This window comes from Oryctolagus cuniculus, chromosome 12 (assembly GCF_051225735.1).
Source record: "Oryctolagus cuniculus isolate XC-2025 breed Fujian yellow rabbit chromosome 12, ASM5122573v1, whole genome shotgun sequence".
Lineage (NCBI taxonomy): Eukaryota > Metazoa > Chordata > Mammalia > Lagomorpha > Leporidae > Oryctolagus > Oryctolagus cuniculus.
In genome coordinates this window covers 28936528-28954558 of record NC_142878.1, presented here as the reverse complement: position 1 = coordinate 28954558, position 18031 = coordinate 28936528, and the positions used below count along the sequence as shown (strand labels likewise).

At 38.0% G+C, this 18031-nt stretch overlaps 1 protein-coding gene across 5 annotated transcripts in view; it reads right to left on the bottom strand.

The window, feature by feature from the left end:
- MDGA2 (MAM domain containing glycosylphosphatidylinositol anchor 2) overlaps nucleotides 1–18031 on the bottom strand; it is an 891422-nt gene that overhangs the window by 206564 nt on the left and 666827 nt on the right. The gene's annotated exons all lie outside the window — the stretch shown is intronic.

Sequence of the window (18031 nt, the reverse complement as noted above, 5' to 3'; positions counted from 1 at the left end):
GACCTTTCTCTCCGTCTTCCCTCTCTGTAACTCTACCTCTCAAATAATAATAATAAATTCTAAAAAACACATAAGAAGCATACTGCTTTATAACATACTTCTTGTGTGAGGGGGAACTCATACTTTTCACAAAAAATGCATGCTAAGGAGAAATATAATTTTAATTTAAGCATTTCACATAAAATAAATAACTTCTGAAAGAGAGAGAGAGACAGACATTGACTCATATTGGATAAGGCAGGGAGGAAGATGAGTTAGAAGCCACACCTCCCCCACCCTATGTAATCCTATCTGCCTAGCAGTCACCAAAAATATCCTTTCCCAGGATGCTTGTCCCTTCATCTGGGACCAGGGGAGGGGTCCCATAACCACTCCCCTATTTAACCTCTTAAGAGGACTGCAACTGGGTGGAGCTTGATCTCCCTGGGAGGCAGATGGGTTAGGGTACTGAGGCATCATCTCTGTTCTTCCCTCCCTAATCCTTTTCCCTTCCTGGCCCATTCTATTTCTGAACAATGCTCACGTGTGCATGTGTGTGTGTGCGTGTGTGTTTTCCTCACCTTTTAAATAAACTTTATCACTTTGTGTACCATATTTGTGCCTGTACTTACAATGTTTTTCTAGCTAAAAAGAAAGTACCTGGAACAGGAATTTGGACACTAACTGGCCCACAACAATAATGATTTCCAAGCTATGCTTATCTTCTTATTGCTTTGTAAAATTTATGATCTTGAGGAGATTCTAAGATGGTGGATTAGGGAATGATATACTGCACTAGGCTAGGGATAAAAAAAAAGTGCACCATCAGGGGAGAACTGGGGAGAAAACTGCACCGGAAATCCTACAGGAGGAAGAGGAATGCCATGGACCTGGGTGGAGGGTGCCGACCCACAGCAGGAACACAGACATGACAAATGACTGCAGCAGCAGAGAGCTGGAGTGGGAGGCAGCTTGGAGATGGAGGTGGGACAGGTGATATAGCCGGAGGGAGAGTGTGGAGTGAGCCTGGACTGGAGCCCTGGGGGTCCGCAGACCAAGTGGAAGCAGAGGGGACATGTGTATCTCACCCCAACTTCCCCACAGCAATGCCTGCTGCCTGGAAACACTTCGGGTTTAGGCGGCAGCTGCGGGAGCTTCTGTGCGCCCTTGCAGCAACTGCCTGACATCTCAGCAGTCATGGAGGCAGTGGCGGGGGGAGCAACATTCCACCAGTGTCTCTTGTGTACATGTGACCCAGAGATTGTAGCAGAGGGAAAAATCTGCAGTCCCCACTGACTCTGAGCCTGTCTGGGAGGCGGCTGGGCAACCAGGTAGAATGATGAGGCACGTGCAGCCTCCGACACCTAGGTGGAGCTGGCGCAGGGAACATCTGCCTTGCTGCTGACCGGGCAGGCTGGCAGGGCAGAGAGAAGCCTCTGCTCCCAGTGACTGTGGTGGCTTGTGTGCTGAGACAAACCAGGGCACTATGTAATGATTAAGGGAGCAATTCAACAGGAAGATGTAACTATAACAAATGCATATGCACCCAATTACAGGGCATCTGGCAATTTAAAAGAAATGTTAATGGATCTAAAGGGAGACATAGACTCCAATACAATAGTAATAGCAGACTTCAACACCCCATTTGTATCAATGGACAGATCAGCTAGACAGAAAATCAACAAAGAAACAACAGAGCTAATCGACACTACGGATCAAATGAACCTAACATATCTACAGAACTTTTCACCCACAGTTGCAGAATACACATTCTTCTCTCACTACATGGAACTTTCTCAAGGTAGACCATATGCAAGGCTATGGCACAAGTTTCAGCAAACTAAAAAATAAAATAAAATAAAATAAAAAAAACTGAAATCATATGATGCATCTTCTCTGATTACAATGGAGTGAAGCTGGAAATCAACAACTCAAGAATTTCTAGATTATATGCAAACACATGGAGACTGAACAACATGTTCCTGAATGAACAGTAGGAAATAGAAGAAATCAAATAAGACATCAAAAACTACCTGAGAAGATGATAATACAATATATAAACACCTATTGGATACAGCAAAATCAGTGTTAAGAGGGAAATTTATAGCAATTGGTGCCTACATCAAGAAATTGGAAACACAAAAAAATAAATGAACTATCAATGTATCTCAAGGACCAGGAAAAATAACAACAAATCAAAACTCAAATAAGCAGAAGGAAAGAAATAATTAAAATGAGAGAAAAATAAATACAATTGAAATAAAAATTATAAAAGATCAATGAAATGAAGAGCTGTTTTGTTTTTAAAAATAAAGTTGACATCATTGGCCCAACTAGCCAAAAAAAAAAAAAAAAAAAAAAAAAAGGAGAAGACCCAAATCAAAATCAGAGGTGAAAAAGGAAATGTGATGCAGATAGCACAGAAATAAAAAGAATCATCTGAATTACTACAAAGAACTGAATGCCAACAACCTGGTAAACCTAGAAAATGGATAGATTCTTAAATACATACAACCTACCAAAACTGAGTCATGAAGATACTGAAAGCCTAAACAGAGCAATAATCACGAAGGAAATTCAATCAGTAGTAAAGACCCTCTCCACAAAGAAACGCCCAGGACTGCACAGCTTCACTCCTGAATTATACCAGACATTTAACGAAGAACAAATTCAGATTCTTCTCAAGCTATTCAAGACAATGGAAGTGAGAGAATCCTCTAAAACTCCTTCTATGAAGCCGATATCTCCTTAATTCTTTTTTTTTAAATTTTTTTTTTTTTTTATTTTTTGACAGGCAGAGTGGACAGTGAGAGAGAGAGAGAGAAAGGTCTTCCTTTGCCATTGGTTCACCCTCCAATGGCCGCCACGGCCGGAGCGCTGCGGCTGGCGCGCCATGCTGATCCAATGGCAGGAGCCAGGTACTTATCCTGGTCTCCCATGGGGTGCAGGGCCCAAGCACTTGGGCCATCCTCCACTGCACTCCTGGGCCACAGCAGAGAGCTGGCCTGGAAGAGGGGCAACTGGGACAGAATCTGTCGCCCCGACCAGGACTAGAACCCGGTATGCCGGCGCCGCAAGGTGGAGGATTAGCCTAGTGAGCTGCAGCGACGGCCTCCTTAATTCTTAAACCAGAAGAAGATACAACAGAGAAAGAAAACTACAGACCAATTATAGATCAATATCCCTGATGAATATACATGCAAAAATCAACAAAATACTAGCTAATTGAATCCAACAACACATTAGAAAGATCATTCACCCACACCAAGTGGGGTTTATCCCTGGTGTTCAGGGATGGTTCAACATTTGCGAATCAATAAATGTGATGTATCACATTAAAAAACAGAAGAACAAAAACCATATGATTATCCCAATAGATGCTGAGTAAGACTTTCATAAAATACAACATCCTTTCATTATGAAAACCTTAAGCAAATTGGGTATAGAAGGAACATTACTCAACACAATCAAGTCAGTTTATAACAAACTCATGGCCAGCGTCTTATTGAATGGGGAAAAGCTGGAAGCATTTGCACTAAGATCTGAGACCAGACAAGGATGCACACTCTCACCATTGCTATTCAGTATGGTCCTGGAAGTTTCAGCCAGAGCTAATAGGAAAGAAGAAGAAATCAAAGGAATACAAATTGGAAAGAAGGGAGTCAAACTATCCCTATTTGGAGATGAGATGATTCTATAAATAGAGGATTCAAAAGACTCTACCAAGAGACTATTGGAACTCATAAAAGAAATCAATAAACAAGTGCTGGCAAGGATGTGGGGAAAAAGGTACCCTGGTCCACTGTTGGTGGGAATGTAAACTGGTGCAGTCACTGTTGAATACAATATGAAGATAGCTCAGAGATATGAATATAGACCTATCATATGATCCAGCCATCCCACTACTGGGAATTTACCCAAACCAAAAGAAATCAGCATCTGAGAGTTATTAGTAACCCCATGTTCACTGTAGCACAATTCACAACTCAGATATGGAATCAACCCAAGTGTCCACCAACTGTTGACTGGATAAAGAAATTATGGTGTATATACTCAGCAATTAAAAAAAAACCATCATTTACAAGCTAGACACAACTGGAATCCATTATAGTGAAACAAGCCAGTCCCCAAAAGAAGGATGGCATGTGTTTTCCCTGATTTAAAGTAACTGAGTACCTAAAATGTAATGAATTGGAATGAAATGGACATTTTGAGATTTGATGATTGTTTACAACCCTTGTCTATTCCGTAGAAGAATAGTGTTTTCTGGGGCTGGCACTGTGGCTCAGCGGGTTAACGCCCTGGCCTGAAGTGCCGGCATCCCATATGGGCACCAGTTCGAGACCCAGCTGCTCCACTTCCATTCCAGCTCTCTGCTATGGCCTGGGAAAGCAGTAGAAGATGGCCCAGGTCCTTAGGCCCCTGCACCCACGTGGGAGACCCAGAAGAAGCTCCTGGTTCCTGGCTTCGGATTGGCACAGCTCCAGCCATTGTGGCCAATTGGGGAGTGAACCATCAGATAGAAGACCTCTCTCTCTCCCTCTGTCTCTCCTTCTCTCTGCATAACTCTGACTTTCAAATAAATAAATCTTTTTAAAAAAAGGATTAGTGTTTTCTTTTTCATACTATTTGTTGAACTCTTTTACTTCAAAAAAAAGCACCTAGTTAAAAACTACATAGGACAATGAATCACTCTCCTTGATTGCAATGCACATATGTAGAATAATATTTGCCCTTTTAGGAGACTGAACTTTGACCTGCAATTAATTAACCACCACAGATTGCTTTCAGGGAGGGAACAATTTTGGCATTCATGCCTCTATTGCATAGGGTAGTTAAGCAAGTTAACCCAATAGTATTCAGTTGCAGTTAATCCTTGAATGAGAACCACTGAGTGGAAGGCAAATACAAGAACTGATACTTGAGCAAACAGTGCTGTGGAAGCTCCTGGAACGCAATACACTTTTTTTTACCTTCTGTTGGTGGCAATGGAAAGTGTTTCTACTCCTAGTAGAAAGTTCATCTGACACTAATGCTGTGAAGGGAAAGAGAAGACGTGAAGTAGAGGGAAAGGGAAGGAATGCTTTGGAGGAGATCTCACGCTTCAAAATAACAGGTGGAGTGGAGAAGTCGGGAAGTTTTTTCAGAAGGAGGTGACATTTAGGGAGAGTGATCCATTTTTCAAATGTGAGACTGAGCATTTCCAGGCATCATCTAGCACAATCCTATGAGGTTTCTTTGCATCATAACAAATATACGAAAGTGAACTCAGAAAGCATAGTTGAAGTATCAAAGCCAGAATTGAAACTGGCTAATTATTTAAACTATGCTGAAAACATAGAGATAAAATGGTGACTCTGGACTTGGTTTCAAGAAGAGGGATCCTTTAAGTTAGGGCAGGAATACAAGAGGAGAAAAATTAAGGGGATAATCACAATTTTAATTTCAGTCACACTGGATTGTTGAATTCATCAAGAAACTGAGGTGACATTTCACAGAATTTAATTAAATCTCAAATACAAATTTGAAAAAGATGTGCACGATAGTGATATTCATTTTGCTACAAAGCAAGAGTGTAGAGTTTGAGCACAACAGAATCCTGATGTGACTGGGAGACAGGAGAATAAATAGTTAACTATGATTAGAAATTAAATGGAATTAACATACACGGTATCATAAAAAATGAGAAAGAAAAATACAGTAAGCAGAATGAATATTCATCCAACAAATATACCTGCTGATTGTAGCCAACAATGAGACAAGACAGATGGATGGATGGACAAACTAACATACATTCATACTGCTAAATATTTGCATTTTTATATCTCCACGTGTATGTATGTGTGTATATATACACAAATATATGTGTGTATACATATATACACATATATGTATGTATACATATGTGTGTGTATATACATATGATGGATTGATGCAATTGTACCTTAGGGATTCAAGTGAGCACTGAAAATGAAAATTTCACTTTGAAAAATTATTTATATATCAGCTACAAAGAATTATTTTCATCATTTTCTCTTGTACACAAGGCAACTATCTTTAAAACATGTACCTTCCAATACTAGAATCACCAGAGAAACTGTTAACACTAATGAGCACTAAGGAACCGAGAATACTGAAGGGACTTCAGATAACCTCTGCCACATCATCCCCACATTTCAGCATAAACAATTTATGTGACAATTGACTGCACAGCAGTTTTCTTAAAAACCCTTAAATTTCCCACTCAGTTCTTTGTGTGTTCCTCCCATGATTAGTTTTGTATGATTATACCCTTTTATATTTAAAACAATGGTACTGGAGTTACTTAGTAACCTTTTTTGTGGGAAATATTTAAAAACTTTTATGTTAACTGCTAAATAATATTAAAGAAGAAAATCCAAATATTCAGTAATTTCAAAAAATATATTTGCCTTCTTTCTCTTTGAAAATAGTTGGAAAGCAGGAGAAAGTAATTTCTAAAGAAGTCTTGTATGGATAAAATTAAGGGAGAATATCTTTCAGTTTGAGAATGCTTGGTCAGCTTAAATTCTGACGTTTCCTTTTGAACAACTTTTGCTTTTGTTTACTGTACTCTTTAAGGCTTCAAGGAAATACTCATTTGCTAGAAGAAAGGAACTCACAAGATGCATCAAAATGATCTATTGGAAGCATGAAGTAAGCTACTCCCTGCCAAACCCAGATAAAGAAGCCAAAAGGCTACAAAGAAAGAAGACAGGCACGGAAGAAGCATCAAAAGCAAGATTCAAAAAATAGGTATGATGGAAACACACTGGCTTAATATACAAAACTACAAATATTACGATCAAATAAATAAAAATACAAGAGTAAAAGAGTTGCTAAGAAAGCTTATCATGGCAGATAAAAAGAATAGATGTAGTTAAAGGGATTTAAAAAACAAAGAAAGAAAGAAAAACACAGTCTTTCCCTGCTGCTTGAGAATCAGACTTCCTTGTAATGCCTTAGTGCTAACTCTGGTAACCTGACAAGGGAAGTTTTGAGTTTAGGCAACATTTCTAAGACTGCTCTTGGATTTGGAGGACTATTCAAGCTGGATGTAAAGCTACAGCGTCGGTGATTCTTGTAACTGTCAGGTCTCTTAAAAAATCCTGGATACTGGGGATAGTGTTGTGGCATAGCAGGACAAGCCACCACCCACCCGCAGCATCAGCATCCAATATGGCCACCAGTTCCTGCCCTGCTGCTCCACTTCCAATCCAGTTCCCTGCTACTGTACCCATGAAACCAATGAAGATGGCCCAAGTGCTAAGGCCCCTGCAACCAACATGGGAGAACCAAAAGAAGCCACAGGCTTTTGGTTTTGGCCTGGCCCAGCCCAAGCCCTTGTGACCATTTGTGAAGTGAACCAACAGATGAAAGATCTCTACCTCTCTTTCTGTAACTGCATCTTTCAAATAAATAAAACCCTGGAAATTGTGAATACAGATGTGTTACAAGAGCCATTGGCTCCGAGGGGCCAGAGGATTCTGCCAGAGTTCCCATTCTCATATTATGTAAATTTTGTCTTCTGATGTATGACACATCATTTAGGTACTGGTTCTTAACCTGGGTGATTTTTCTAATCAGCGAACGTATGGCAATGTGTGGTGATATTGTTGTCATCATGACATGGGGAAAGGGCATCCCACTGGCATCTAAACACCCTATAATTGCCAGATAGTTGGCAGGCCAGATTCCCTCTCCCAACAAAGAACTACATTTTGGAGTTAGGAGAGGCCCTTCGCATTAGACTTTTAGTAGCATCCCTGACTCTTACTCGCCAGACACAGCTAGCACTCCTCCCCTTCCAATCATGAAATAAAGCAGCTTTGAGACATCTTCAGCTGTCTCGAGGGGATGGAGAATGATGAAGAGAGCTGGATAGGTGTAGGTTATTTCTGACGTACATGTGACTGCATCTGATACCAAACATGCCTCTAGTAGTCCCTTGAGTTTCAAATCAGTTGAATTTAAGAAGATTCTTAGTAGAATATATCATAAAGGAGTTTACAAAGTACCTTATTAAAATATAATCCATGATAATAGAATCTTATATAATACATACAAGTCAAAAATCTATGGCTAGTAATAAGTATTTAAAATTATATCAAATAAATTGTAAATAATATCCCTGATAACAATTCTGTTCTAGGGATACCAGTCACGTTTCTGACATTACTAGCATCTGACTTCTACTTTTCTGATTGACTACACCACGTACTAAATAAAGCGCTTTTCTGATATTCAGTTTCTTACATTGTCACCTATCTCCTGAAGTGCTTACACATATTTTTTCTTAGTCAGAGACTCATGGTTTTTGTACTTATATATCCCTCTACAGAAAGCATATTAGTAGCATATTTAAAATAAACTGATAGGGGACGGTGCTGTGGTACAGTGGGTTAAGCCGCTGTCCACAGCACTGGCATCCCATACGGGCGCCAGTTTGAGTCCTGGTTGCTCCACCTCTAATCCTTCTCACTGGCAATGTCCTAGTGTTTGGACTGCTGTACCATGTGGGAGACCTGGAAGAAGCTCCTGCCTTTGGCCTAGTCCAGCCCTGGTAATTGTGGCCTTTTGGGGAGTGAACCAGCAGATGGAAGATTGCGCGCGCTCTCTCTCTTGCACTCTTGCTCTCACTCTTGCTCTCGCTCTGACTTAAAAATAAATAAACATTAAAAATGTAAAAAAACTGATAACATCATAGCAATGTTCATGTGCTATATTACTGTTTACTTCTATGTGTGATTATTTTAATGATTATTATTGGCTTTTTATTTCATTGGAGAAGATAATAGTACTCACATTTAAAAATGCCTAAGTTCTATATTTAGAAATACTATGCTGATTTTTGGAAAACAGATAAATTCTTTTTCAACTAGCAAATATTATAAAGGCACAACAATTTCATATATCAAATATTAATATCTATAATAACATATTATTGGAAAATGTGTTGATATTCACTTCTCCTAAAAGAGAATATATTTTCATAAAGCAAAAACAGGAGGAAGGAGGAGAGAAAAGGGCCCCAGGAAATGAGGTATACCGTTTTCTAGTAAAAATATATTTACTTTAATCACATATCTGGAGGGTTTTGAGGGAGAAATACCCTTAAAGTACTATGGAAACACTAAAATCATCCACTTGAATTCATTTCTGCACAACTGGGTGGGCAGATGTACTTAGCCAACAACATCAACAAACACAAACCTTGCCTGGCTTAAGTTGCACTTTTAACCACTGAGTTATTAAACCTAACTGGTTCCAATCTACCTTTTTGCATAGATACCCAACATAAAACTTAATAGATGAAATCTTTCTAAATATTGAACAGTGATTGTACCTACGTTAAAACAGCAGTAGAGACAAATAGAAAAACAAATGATGTATTATTTTCTTAAATGAGCTCAATACTAACAAATATCCATTTTCCAGGTAATGTGTAGTGGCATGGGCTAGATGTGGAAAGCACTGTATCCATGCTCTGAAGTGAGGAGTCCTTGAGAGAGGGGCAATTTCTTTCTATTTTTGTGGACGATGATTATCTAGTCCTTAAGTGGTTGTCTATTTGCTATGTTTTTTGGAAGGCAGAAGCAACAGAGCGCAAAAGAATGCCCAGGATGACAGGAGGAATTCAGCTAAAGTAATATCCTCCTAGAAACCTCCTGGAAAATAATATGCCCACATGGGAAGTTCAATCTTCAAATATGCTAGAGCAAAGTAAATTCATGGGAAAATGAAGTAAGACATGAAATATTTATATATGACATGCTGACATGAAATAATAATCCAAGAACTTACTCTGCATAGAGTCTAAACTGGGTACAAACAGAATTACATTTCTTCCCTTTTTTTTTTTTTTTAAGAAAATTACTTAAGCACAGGGTCCATGGGAACAGTAAGATAAAATAAAATATAATTATTAATGTTTTCAAAATGTTAGCTTTGCCTTAGGGTTTAGTTGATTCATGTTCCTAATACCTACTCTAAACCATAAAAGAACCAATAAAGGTATTTAATTCATTTTGAGGAACATTGTGTAATGAATGTTGGGTTCTATTTAATAATCAATCATGTTAAAATACAAAAAAGGAATTTTTAAAACATTAAGTATTTTTTTAAAGATCTATTTATTTATTTGAAATTCAGAGTTATACAGAGAAAGAAGGAGAGGCAGAGAGAGAGAGAGAAGAGAGAGAGAAGAGAGAGAGAGAGATCTTCCATCTGCTGGTTCACTCCTCAATTGGCCGCAACAGCTAGAGCTGTGCAGATCTAAAGCCAGGAGTCAGGAGCTTCTTCCAGGTTTTCCCATGTGAGTACAGGAGCCCAAGGACTCGGGCCATCTTCTATTGCTTTCCTAGGCCAAAGCAGAGAGCTGGATCAAAAGTGGAGCAGATGGGACTTGAACTGACGCCCAAATGGGATGCTGGCATGCAGGCGGCAGCTTTACCCACTAGGCCACAGTACCAGGCCCTAAAACATTAAGTATTATCTTAATAAATGTAATCTTGTCCCAGTAAGGACATAAAAGAAAGAATTTCTTAATGATGAGAGTTTTAAATGTTAATTTTTTCCCTGGAAGAGATGCCTATAATGGATCAGTTCTCACAGAATCTAACAATGTGTAGTTGTGTGGTACAAAAAAGAAAAAAGTTGATTTGGCCCTCAAGGAACTTAAAATATAGCAGGATGTGGGGAATAGGGTGCTACTCTCTGAATATCTGTGTCAGTCCCAAATTGAAAGAGTGAAGTGTGACTGCTTATGTGACAGTGTGCCATCAAAAGGTGGGAACTTTAGGAGGTGGTTAGCTCATAGGGGTCTGCTCTGGAATGGGATTAGTGATCTTACAAGAGTCTCCAGAGAGTTGAATCGCCCTTTCTACCACGCAAGGGCAGAGCAAGAAAGGGTCACATGTAAAGCAGATGAGACCCCTCATCCATGGTCAAGGACTTCTCAACCTCTAGAACTGTAGGGAATAAATTTGTTTATGGCTGTCTTGTTAAAACAGCTCAAACGGACTAAGATATTGGTTATAAGAGGAACAAGTAGGAAAATGGAATTTTTTAAGTTAAAATATCAGAACTTACATATCAAAAGGATACTCTTAATGATAGTAATTGCCAGTATGTATTAAAAAGTAAGCAGTGTTCTAGTAACTTTAAAAAATATTTGAATCTCCAAATACTAACTGAAAATTGGGAAAATGTTTCCCTGTCTGGGGGTAAGAAAACCAAAGTTCAGGTTCAGGTTAAACTGCTGCTTGGGATACCAACATCCAATACTGGAGGTTGGATTTGAGTCCCGCTTGCTCAGCTTCCCAGCCAGCTCCCTGCCAATGCACTTGGGAGGGCAGCAGCAGTTGGTAAATGTCCTTGGGCTCTTGCATACTTAAGGGAGACCTGGATGTAGTTCTTGGCTGCCAACTTTGACTAAACTAAACTAATCTAAAGCTCCGAGAAGTTAAGCATGTGCTAAGAGATATATACGTAGCACTAAGTGGTAAAACTAAGATTATTTGAGTAAAAGAAAATCCTCCAAATTAATGTTCTCTTCAAATTATGCTTACTGAGGCAAGGTAAGTCTTCTGCTTTTGAGAATTATTTTATGGAAAGAAAGCAAAACTTTTAAAATCCAGTCACTTTGGTGACAGAATTAAACTGAAACCATCAGAAGTATTTCTTTTTTGTCGCTCAAACTGACTCTAGACAATATGACAATATTAGAGGAGAGTTCTGAGAACAGCAATGGTGACATAAAAATTAGTAGTTGACTGGAGCCAGTGTTGTCACACGGTGGGTTACCGCACTGCTTGATATGAGTGCCCCATATCCGAGTGCTAGTTTGAACCATGGCTGCTCTTCTTCTGATCCCTCTAATGTACCCAGAAAGGCAGAAGCTGGCCCAAGCACTTGGATCCCTGACACCTATGTGGGAGAACAAGATGGACTTCCTAGCTTGCCATTGATCCATTGGGGACTTATTTATTTATTTATTTTTTGACAGACAGAGTTAGACAGTGAGAGAGAGAGAGACAGAGAGAAAGGTCTTCCTTCTGTTGGTTCACCTCACAAATGGCCACTACAGCTGGTGCGCTGCGCCAGTCCTAAGCCAGGAGCCAGGTGCTTCCTCCTGGTCTCCCATGCTGGTGCAGGGCCCAAGGACCTGGGCCATCCTCCACTGCCTTTCTGGGCCACAGCAGAGAGCTGGACTGGAAGAGGGGCAACCGGGACAGAACTGGTGCCCCACCGGGTCTAGAACCCAGGGTGCTGGTGCTGCAGGCGGAGGATTAGCATAATGAGCCGCGGCACCCGCAATCCATTGGGGATTGACCTGGAAGATGGAGGATCTCTTTTTTTGTGTCTTTCCCCTTCTCTCTATTGCTATGACTTTCAAATAAATAAACAAATGTTTTTTTAAAAAAAAAAAACATGATTTCTGAAAGAAGTATGTCATCTGATGTGCATCTTTAAGATGAAGTTTCACTTTGAAGTTCCAAATTGTCCTGTACAGACTAATAATGCAGGTGTACATAGAATTATCAGGAAAAGATCCTCCATGGCCACCAAGAATCAGTCTAAATCATTCATACAGATTTAATTAAATTTAAAATGTCATGAATTAAACTTATCTTTAGCATTAGTCATGAAGAAATCTCATTTGGAAATTTAGAACATTAACATTAAGCCAAAGAGACTGTTTCATATTTACATATAATAAGCATAAATTATAACTATTCACTTAAGTGACTTAAGTATACAAAAATACTATTTATGTGTAAATCCTTCATACAATTAATAAAATTAACTCTCTTAATTGTAAATTGTGTAAGTGGACAGAAGTAAAACTATCACTTCTCAATCTTTTGGCTAAGATTAAGTGCAGAAGTAAAACTAAATGAAAAAATGCGCTTTGCAGGTGTAACATTTTTTCTTCTTTGATTTAGCTATTTCTTTTTCAATCTTATTTTTCACTACATAAAATTATATATAATATAATAAGTATTTGAAGAAAAGAAATCCTCACTAAGTTTAAAGTTCATAAACTCTAAGAGGTATTCCAGAAAAGACAGAATAATGTGACATTTTCTCCTTTCATATACGTGGACACCTTCAAATGTAAGCAACAAGTCCTGGGATAGTCCTGAAACCTAAATAACACAATAAAAAAGGCATACAAGGAGAAGTGTGAAATGTACATATATTCCATTTGTTATCATAGCTTCCATTTATTCAACAAGTTTACCAAATAACTATAATGCAAAATATACTATGCTAGGAATACAAAATAAATAAAATGTAGCTTCTTAACTATAATGACAGAACTAATGCCAATGATAATAGAAAAACACACACACCTACGTAGGTGTGTGTGTACATGCATGCAATAAATAACATGAAGCATTGCTATCCAAGTAAATCAAAATATATGTAATTATTTTAATACTTCTAAAAACTCACAATGAAAGTTAGTTTATTGGTTTAACAATGACAGGTTCCTGTGACATTTGTTTTATAGGAATAAGCCTTAGGCAAGCATGTAGGCTGAACCTGTTATAGTTTCAAGCCATATGCCTGGAAAATGAACTTCTAATTTACTTAGGAATATTCTGCAGTTGTTACAAGTTATTTTTACCTGGAAAATACTCAATAATATATATCCAATTCTGCAGAGAACTTGGAAAAATGTGAGAGGAAGTTCGTTCAAAGACATGATTGTATTCTCACCTGGACTATGAAGAGTGCTGGCTAGATCCAATCACCTCCCTGGATGGGCCAGGGAAGCTCATTAGGCTACACCTCTTTCTCTGTCAAGTTGGCTTCAAAGGCAGATAAATTACACCTTTCTTCATATATCAAAAGAGCTAGATTTTTCCTGTGTCTGCTGGTATCTTTTTGCCAATTTCATTCTTGTCATACTACAGACAACTGTACTCTTATTTATTATTATCCATGATCATAGGATTACATTTTAAAATCTGCTTTTGAACTTAGCATTTTCTAAGGGACCTATTAAGAAATGGGAGATAATGAAAGTTTAGCTAAACAGAACTTGGGATTTAAGTATATTATATCAAGAATAGAGATCCTTATTCATTTTTTAAAAACATATTACTTTAAAAAAGCTTTAAATCTACAAAACAAAAATTGTGAGGAGACTGCTATTCTTGAAGTTACCAGTCCTACAGCTTTTATGTGCATCAGAGTTTTCCCAGCAAGGAGCGAGCACACTGAAAACCAATTGGTCTAATAGCTCCAGGGTCACTGAAGTTTGGTGTTAGCTCCAGGAGCCTCCAGAGTCCTGTGTACACAAGAGTGCAGTGTTCCAAGTCCCATCAGATTCCTCTGTGGTCACTGCATGGTGTCTCCTCTCTGCTTAGAAAACTGAAGAGTGGGATCAACCCAAGATGGCTGCACAATGAAAAACTGCACTGACTTCAGCCACTGAAAGATATCAGAAAGAAAAAATAACAGGCCATGTTTCCAGTGGACTTACTGGGAGAAATTTCCAGTGGAGAATGGAAGAACCAAACAGAGATTCCGTGGGACAGCAAGGAGGAATGACAGACCCACTGCTGTCTATTGTGGTAACCACCCAGCTGGTCTTATCAATGGTACATAAAGATGTACTACACACAGAAAAAAAGAAAACAATGGGTATCATGAAATAACATGAAGACAGAAAGCCTCATAGTAAAAGAACAAGAAAGATTCAAAATAAACAATAGGATTACTAATGGATAAATGGCAGGATCAAGCCTTTATTATAAATAACAACCTTGATTACAAATGTCCTAATTGTTCAACTAAAAAATATAGGCTTGCTGAATGGATTTTTAAAAAAAAGACCTATCTGTATGCTGTCTACAAGAAACACACTTCCACAATAAAGATACACATAGACTGAAAAGGAAAAAAAACACAGATACTCCATGCAAATGGAAATCAAAAGTCAGAAGCCAGCAGTTGTTAAATTCATACCAGACTAAATAGATTTAAAAAATAAAGTCTAAGTTCAGAGATTGGGAGCATTCAGGGTAGTATGGCATAGACGTAAAACAAAAACTGTTAAAAGGCACAAAGAAGGTCATTATGTAATGACTAAGAGATTAATTCAACAGGAAGATGTGAACATAGTAAACATATATACACCCAATGTTGGGGCTCCCAGTTTTATAAAACAAATGTGAATGGATATAAGGGGAGACAGAAGCTCTAATACAATACTACTGCAAAAGATCACTGAAATAAAGAGATGGTTTTTTGAAAAGATAATCAAAATTGATCAATTGTAGGACCAACAAAGGAAAAAAAAGGAAGATGATCCCTACCTTATATCCTATACAAAAATCAACTCATAGTACATCAGGAATCTAAATCTAAGACCTGAAACTATCCAATTCCCAGAAGAAAATATAGGGGAAATACTGCAAGACGTTGCCATAGGCAAAGACTTCTGGAAAGCATAGGCAATAAAAAAAAAAAAGTAGACAAATGGAATTACATAAAGCTAAGAAGCTTCTGAACAACAACAACAACAAACAATTAACAAAGTGAAGAGGTAACAAACAGAATGGGAGAAAATATCTGTAAACTATGCATATGATAAAGGATTAATATCCAATATATGGAAGGAGCTCAAAAGACTCAAAAATAACAAAACATACAACTCAACTAAGAAGTGGGGGCTGGCACTGCAGTGTAGCGGGTAAAGCCACCATATGGGTATAGAGTTAAGTCCCAGCTGCTCTACTTCAGATCTAGCTCTCTGCTTACCCAGGGAAAAAGCAGAAGATGGCTCAAGTCTTTGGGCTCCTGCACTCATATGGGAGACCTGGAAGAAGCTCCTGGCTCTTGGCTACAGATTGGCCCAGCTCCAGCTATTGTGGCCATTTGGGGAGTGAACCAGTGGATGGAAGCATTTTTCTACCTCTGCCTCTGTAACTCTGCCTTTCCAATAAATAAATAAATTTAAAAAATAAGTGGGAAAAGCATACAAGAGAATATTTTTTCAAGGGATCAAATAGAAATGGTCAACAGACACATGAAAAAGTACTCAGGATCATTAGCCATCAGGGGAATCCAAATAAAAACCACAATGAGGTATCACCTCACCCCAGTTAGATTGGTTATCCAAAAATCCAAAACAAATACTGGCAAGGAAACAGATACCCTAATATACTGTTAGTGGAAATTCAAATTTGTACAACTATTATGGAAAACCATACGGATATTCCTCAGAAAACTAAAAACAGATCTACCATATAAACCAGAAATCCCATTCATGAGTCATATTCAAAGGAAATGAAATTAGCATATGAAAGAGATACCTGTATGCCCATATTTATAGCAGCTCAATCCATAATGATATGGAATCAACCTAGATGTCCATAAACTGATGACTGGATAAAGAAAATGTTGTATACATACACAATGGAATGTTACTCAATCATAAAGACAAGTGAAATCTTGACATTTTCAACAAAATGGATACAACTGTAGACCATTATGTTAAGTGAAATAAGCCAGACTACAAAAGGCCAAAACACATGCTTCCTCTTATCTGTGATAGTTGGTATGTACAGCAAGTCTAAAAATTGTGTGTATATCCTGTCATTCAGTATAGAGCTATAAAATATTGCTTCACTGAACCATAGTATGCAAATGACAATATAATCTTTGCCAAGTTAAAAGAAAAAAAAGAAATGGGGAGGGCCAGTGAGGACTCTTGGGATACAACTAATGTGCTGTTCTCAGTTTGGATATTGGTTGTAAGTGTGATCAGAGGATCACAAACTCATTTATCTACATACTTATATGTGCTTCTTGGTAGGTATACTGTATTTCAATAAAATGCTGAATAAAATTTTAAAAAGAAGATTGAGGAACTGTTTTTCATTCTTTGCTTTTCTTCCCCTCCTCCTTTTCTTCCCTTCCCTTTCTTTCCTCCTTCTTCCTCATATTTCTTTTCCTTTTCTCTAAAATCTGTTTTCACATGAACCTCACATCCGTGAGCATACCTTGAGAATATAAAGGATAGTAAGAAGCATGCAATTAAATGAAACTTGAAATCTAAGACCCATTTTCTTCAAGAAAACACTAACCATTCAGTACAATCAGTCAAGTAACTTGACATTTGTTTGCAAATATCAGATTGCGTATTTATAAGACAAATAATATTCCTAGAATCTGAGTTCCCTCAGAGTAGGAGCAGGGAATGGTTAAAGAACAGCACCTTGTCCCCTCTCTTCCTCCACACACCTCCTTTAAAAATGTATTGGCTTCTAAGACACTCTAATCACAATATTTCCATATGAAAATTGTTTTTCATATTTAAAACCTTCTAATTCATTCTGCAACAACCCTAAATTTAATATAAATGTGACATTTTTGGGATCAATTCTATTTTCAGTGTTCTGGGTTAAAAAAGGATCACTGAGTGTTTATTAAAGTGCATAGATTCGACTACTTCAACTGTTTTCTTGAAGACTACAGTAGCAATTATTCAATAAATGGTACATCAGTTATAATTTCCAGCAGCACTAACAGAGATGGGTCAGATTGTATACAGTTTGCTTTGTCTCAGCAATATCCTCACCACCTGGCAACAAAGTCACCAAGACCTACTCTAGGGACGCAACAAGAATAATGTTGCTAAATCTGTATGGACCCTTACATTTATGGATTTAGAACCTTTAGTCCTGAAAGCAAATGGAAAGCCTGGGGTGTCTATTTTTTTTAAGCTATCACCATAATCTCAATTAAAAAGCTGAAAACTTATCTTATTGAACACTCAGTTAAACAATTATCTGTTAAGAAAGTCAGACAAAAATCCAGAACCTAAAAAATCTGCCGAATTAGTTCTTTGTTACCAGATAATTTTGTACCCCATAGTTATAGCTTCCGATGTACAAATAGCACTTTAATGATTCCATATCCACAATTTAAGCAAAGGATGCTTTAAAATAGGTGGATAATTTGGACAAAGGGCAGGCAATTGTCTGCAGTAGAAACATGAACTGTGAAAACAAAA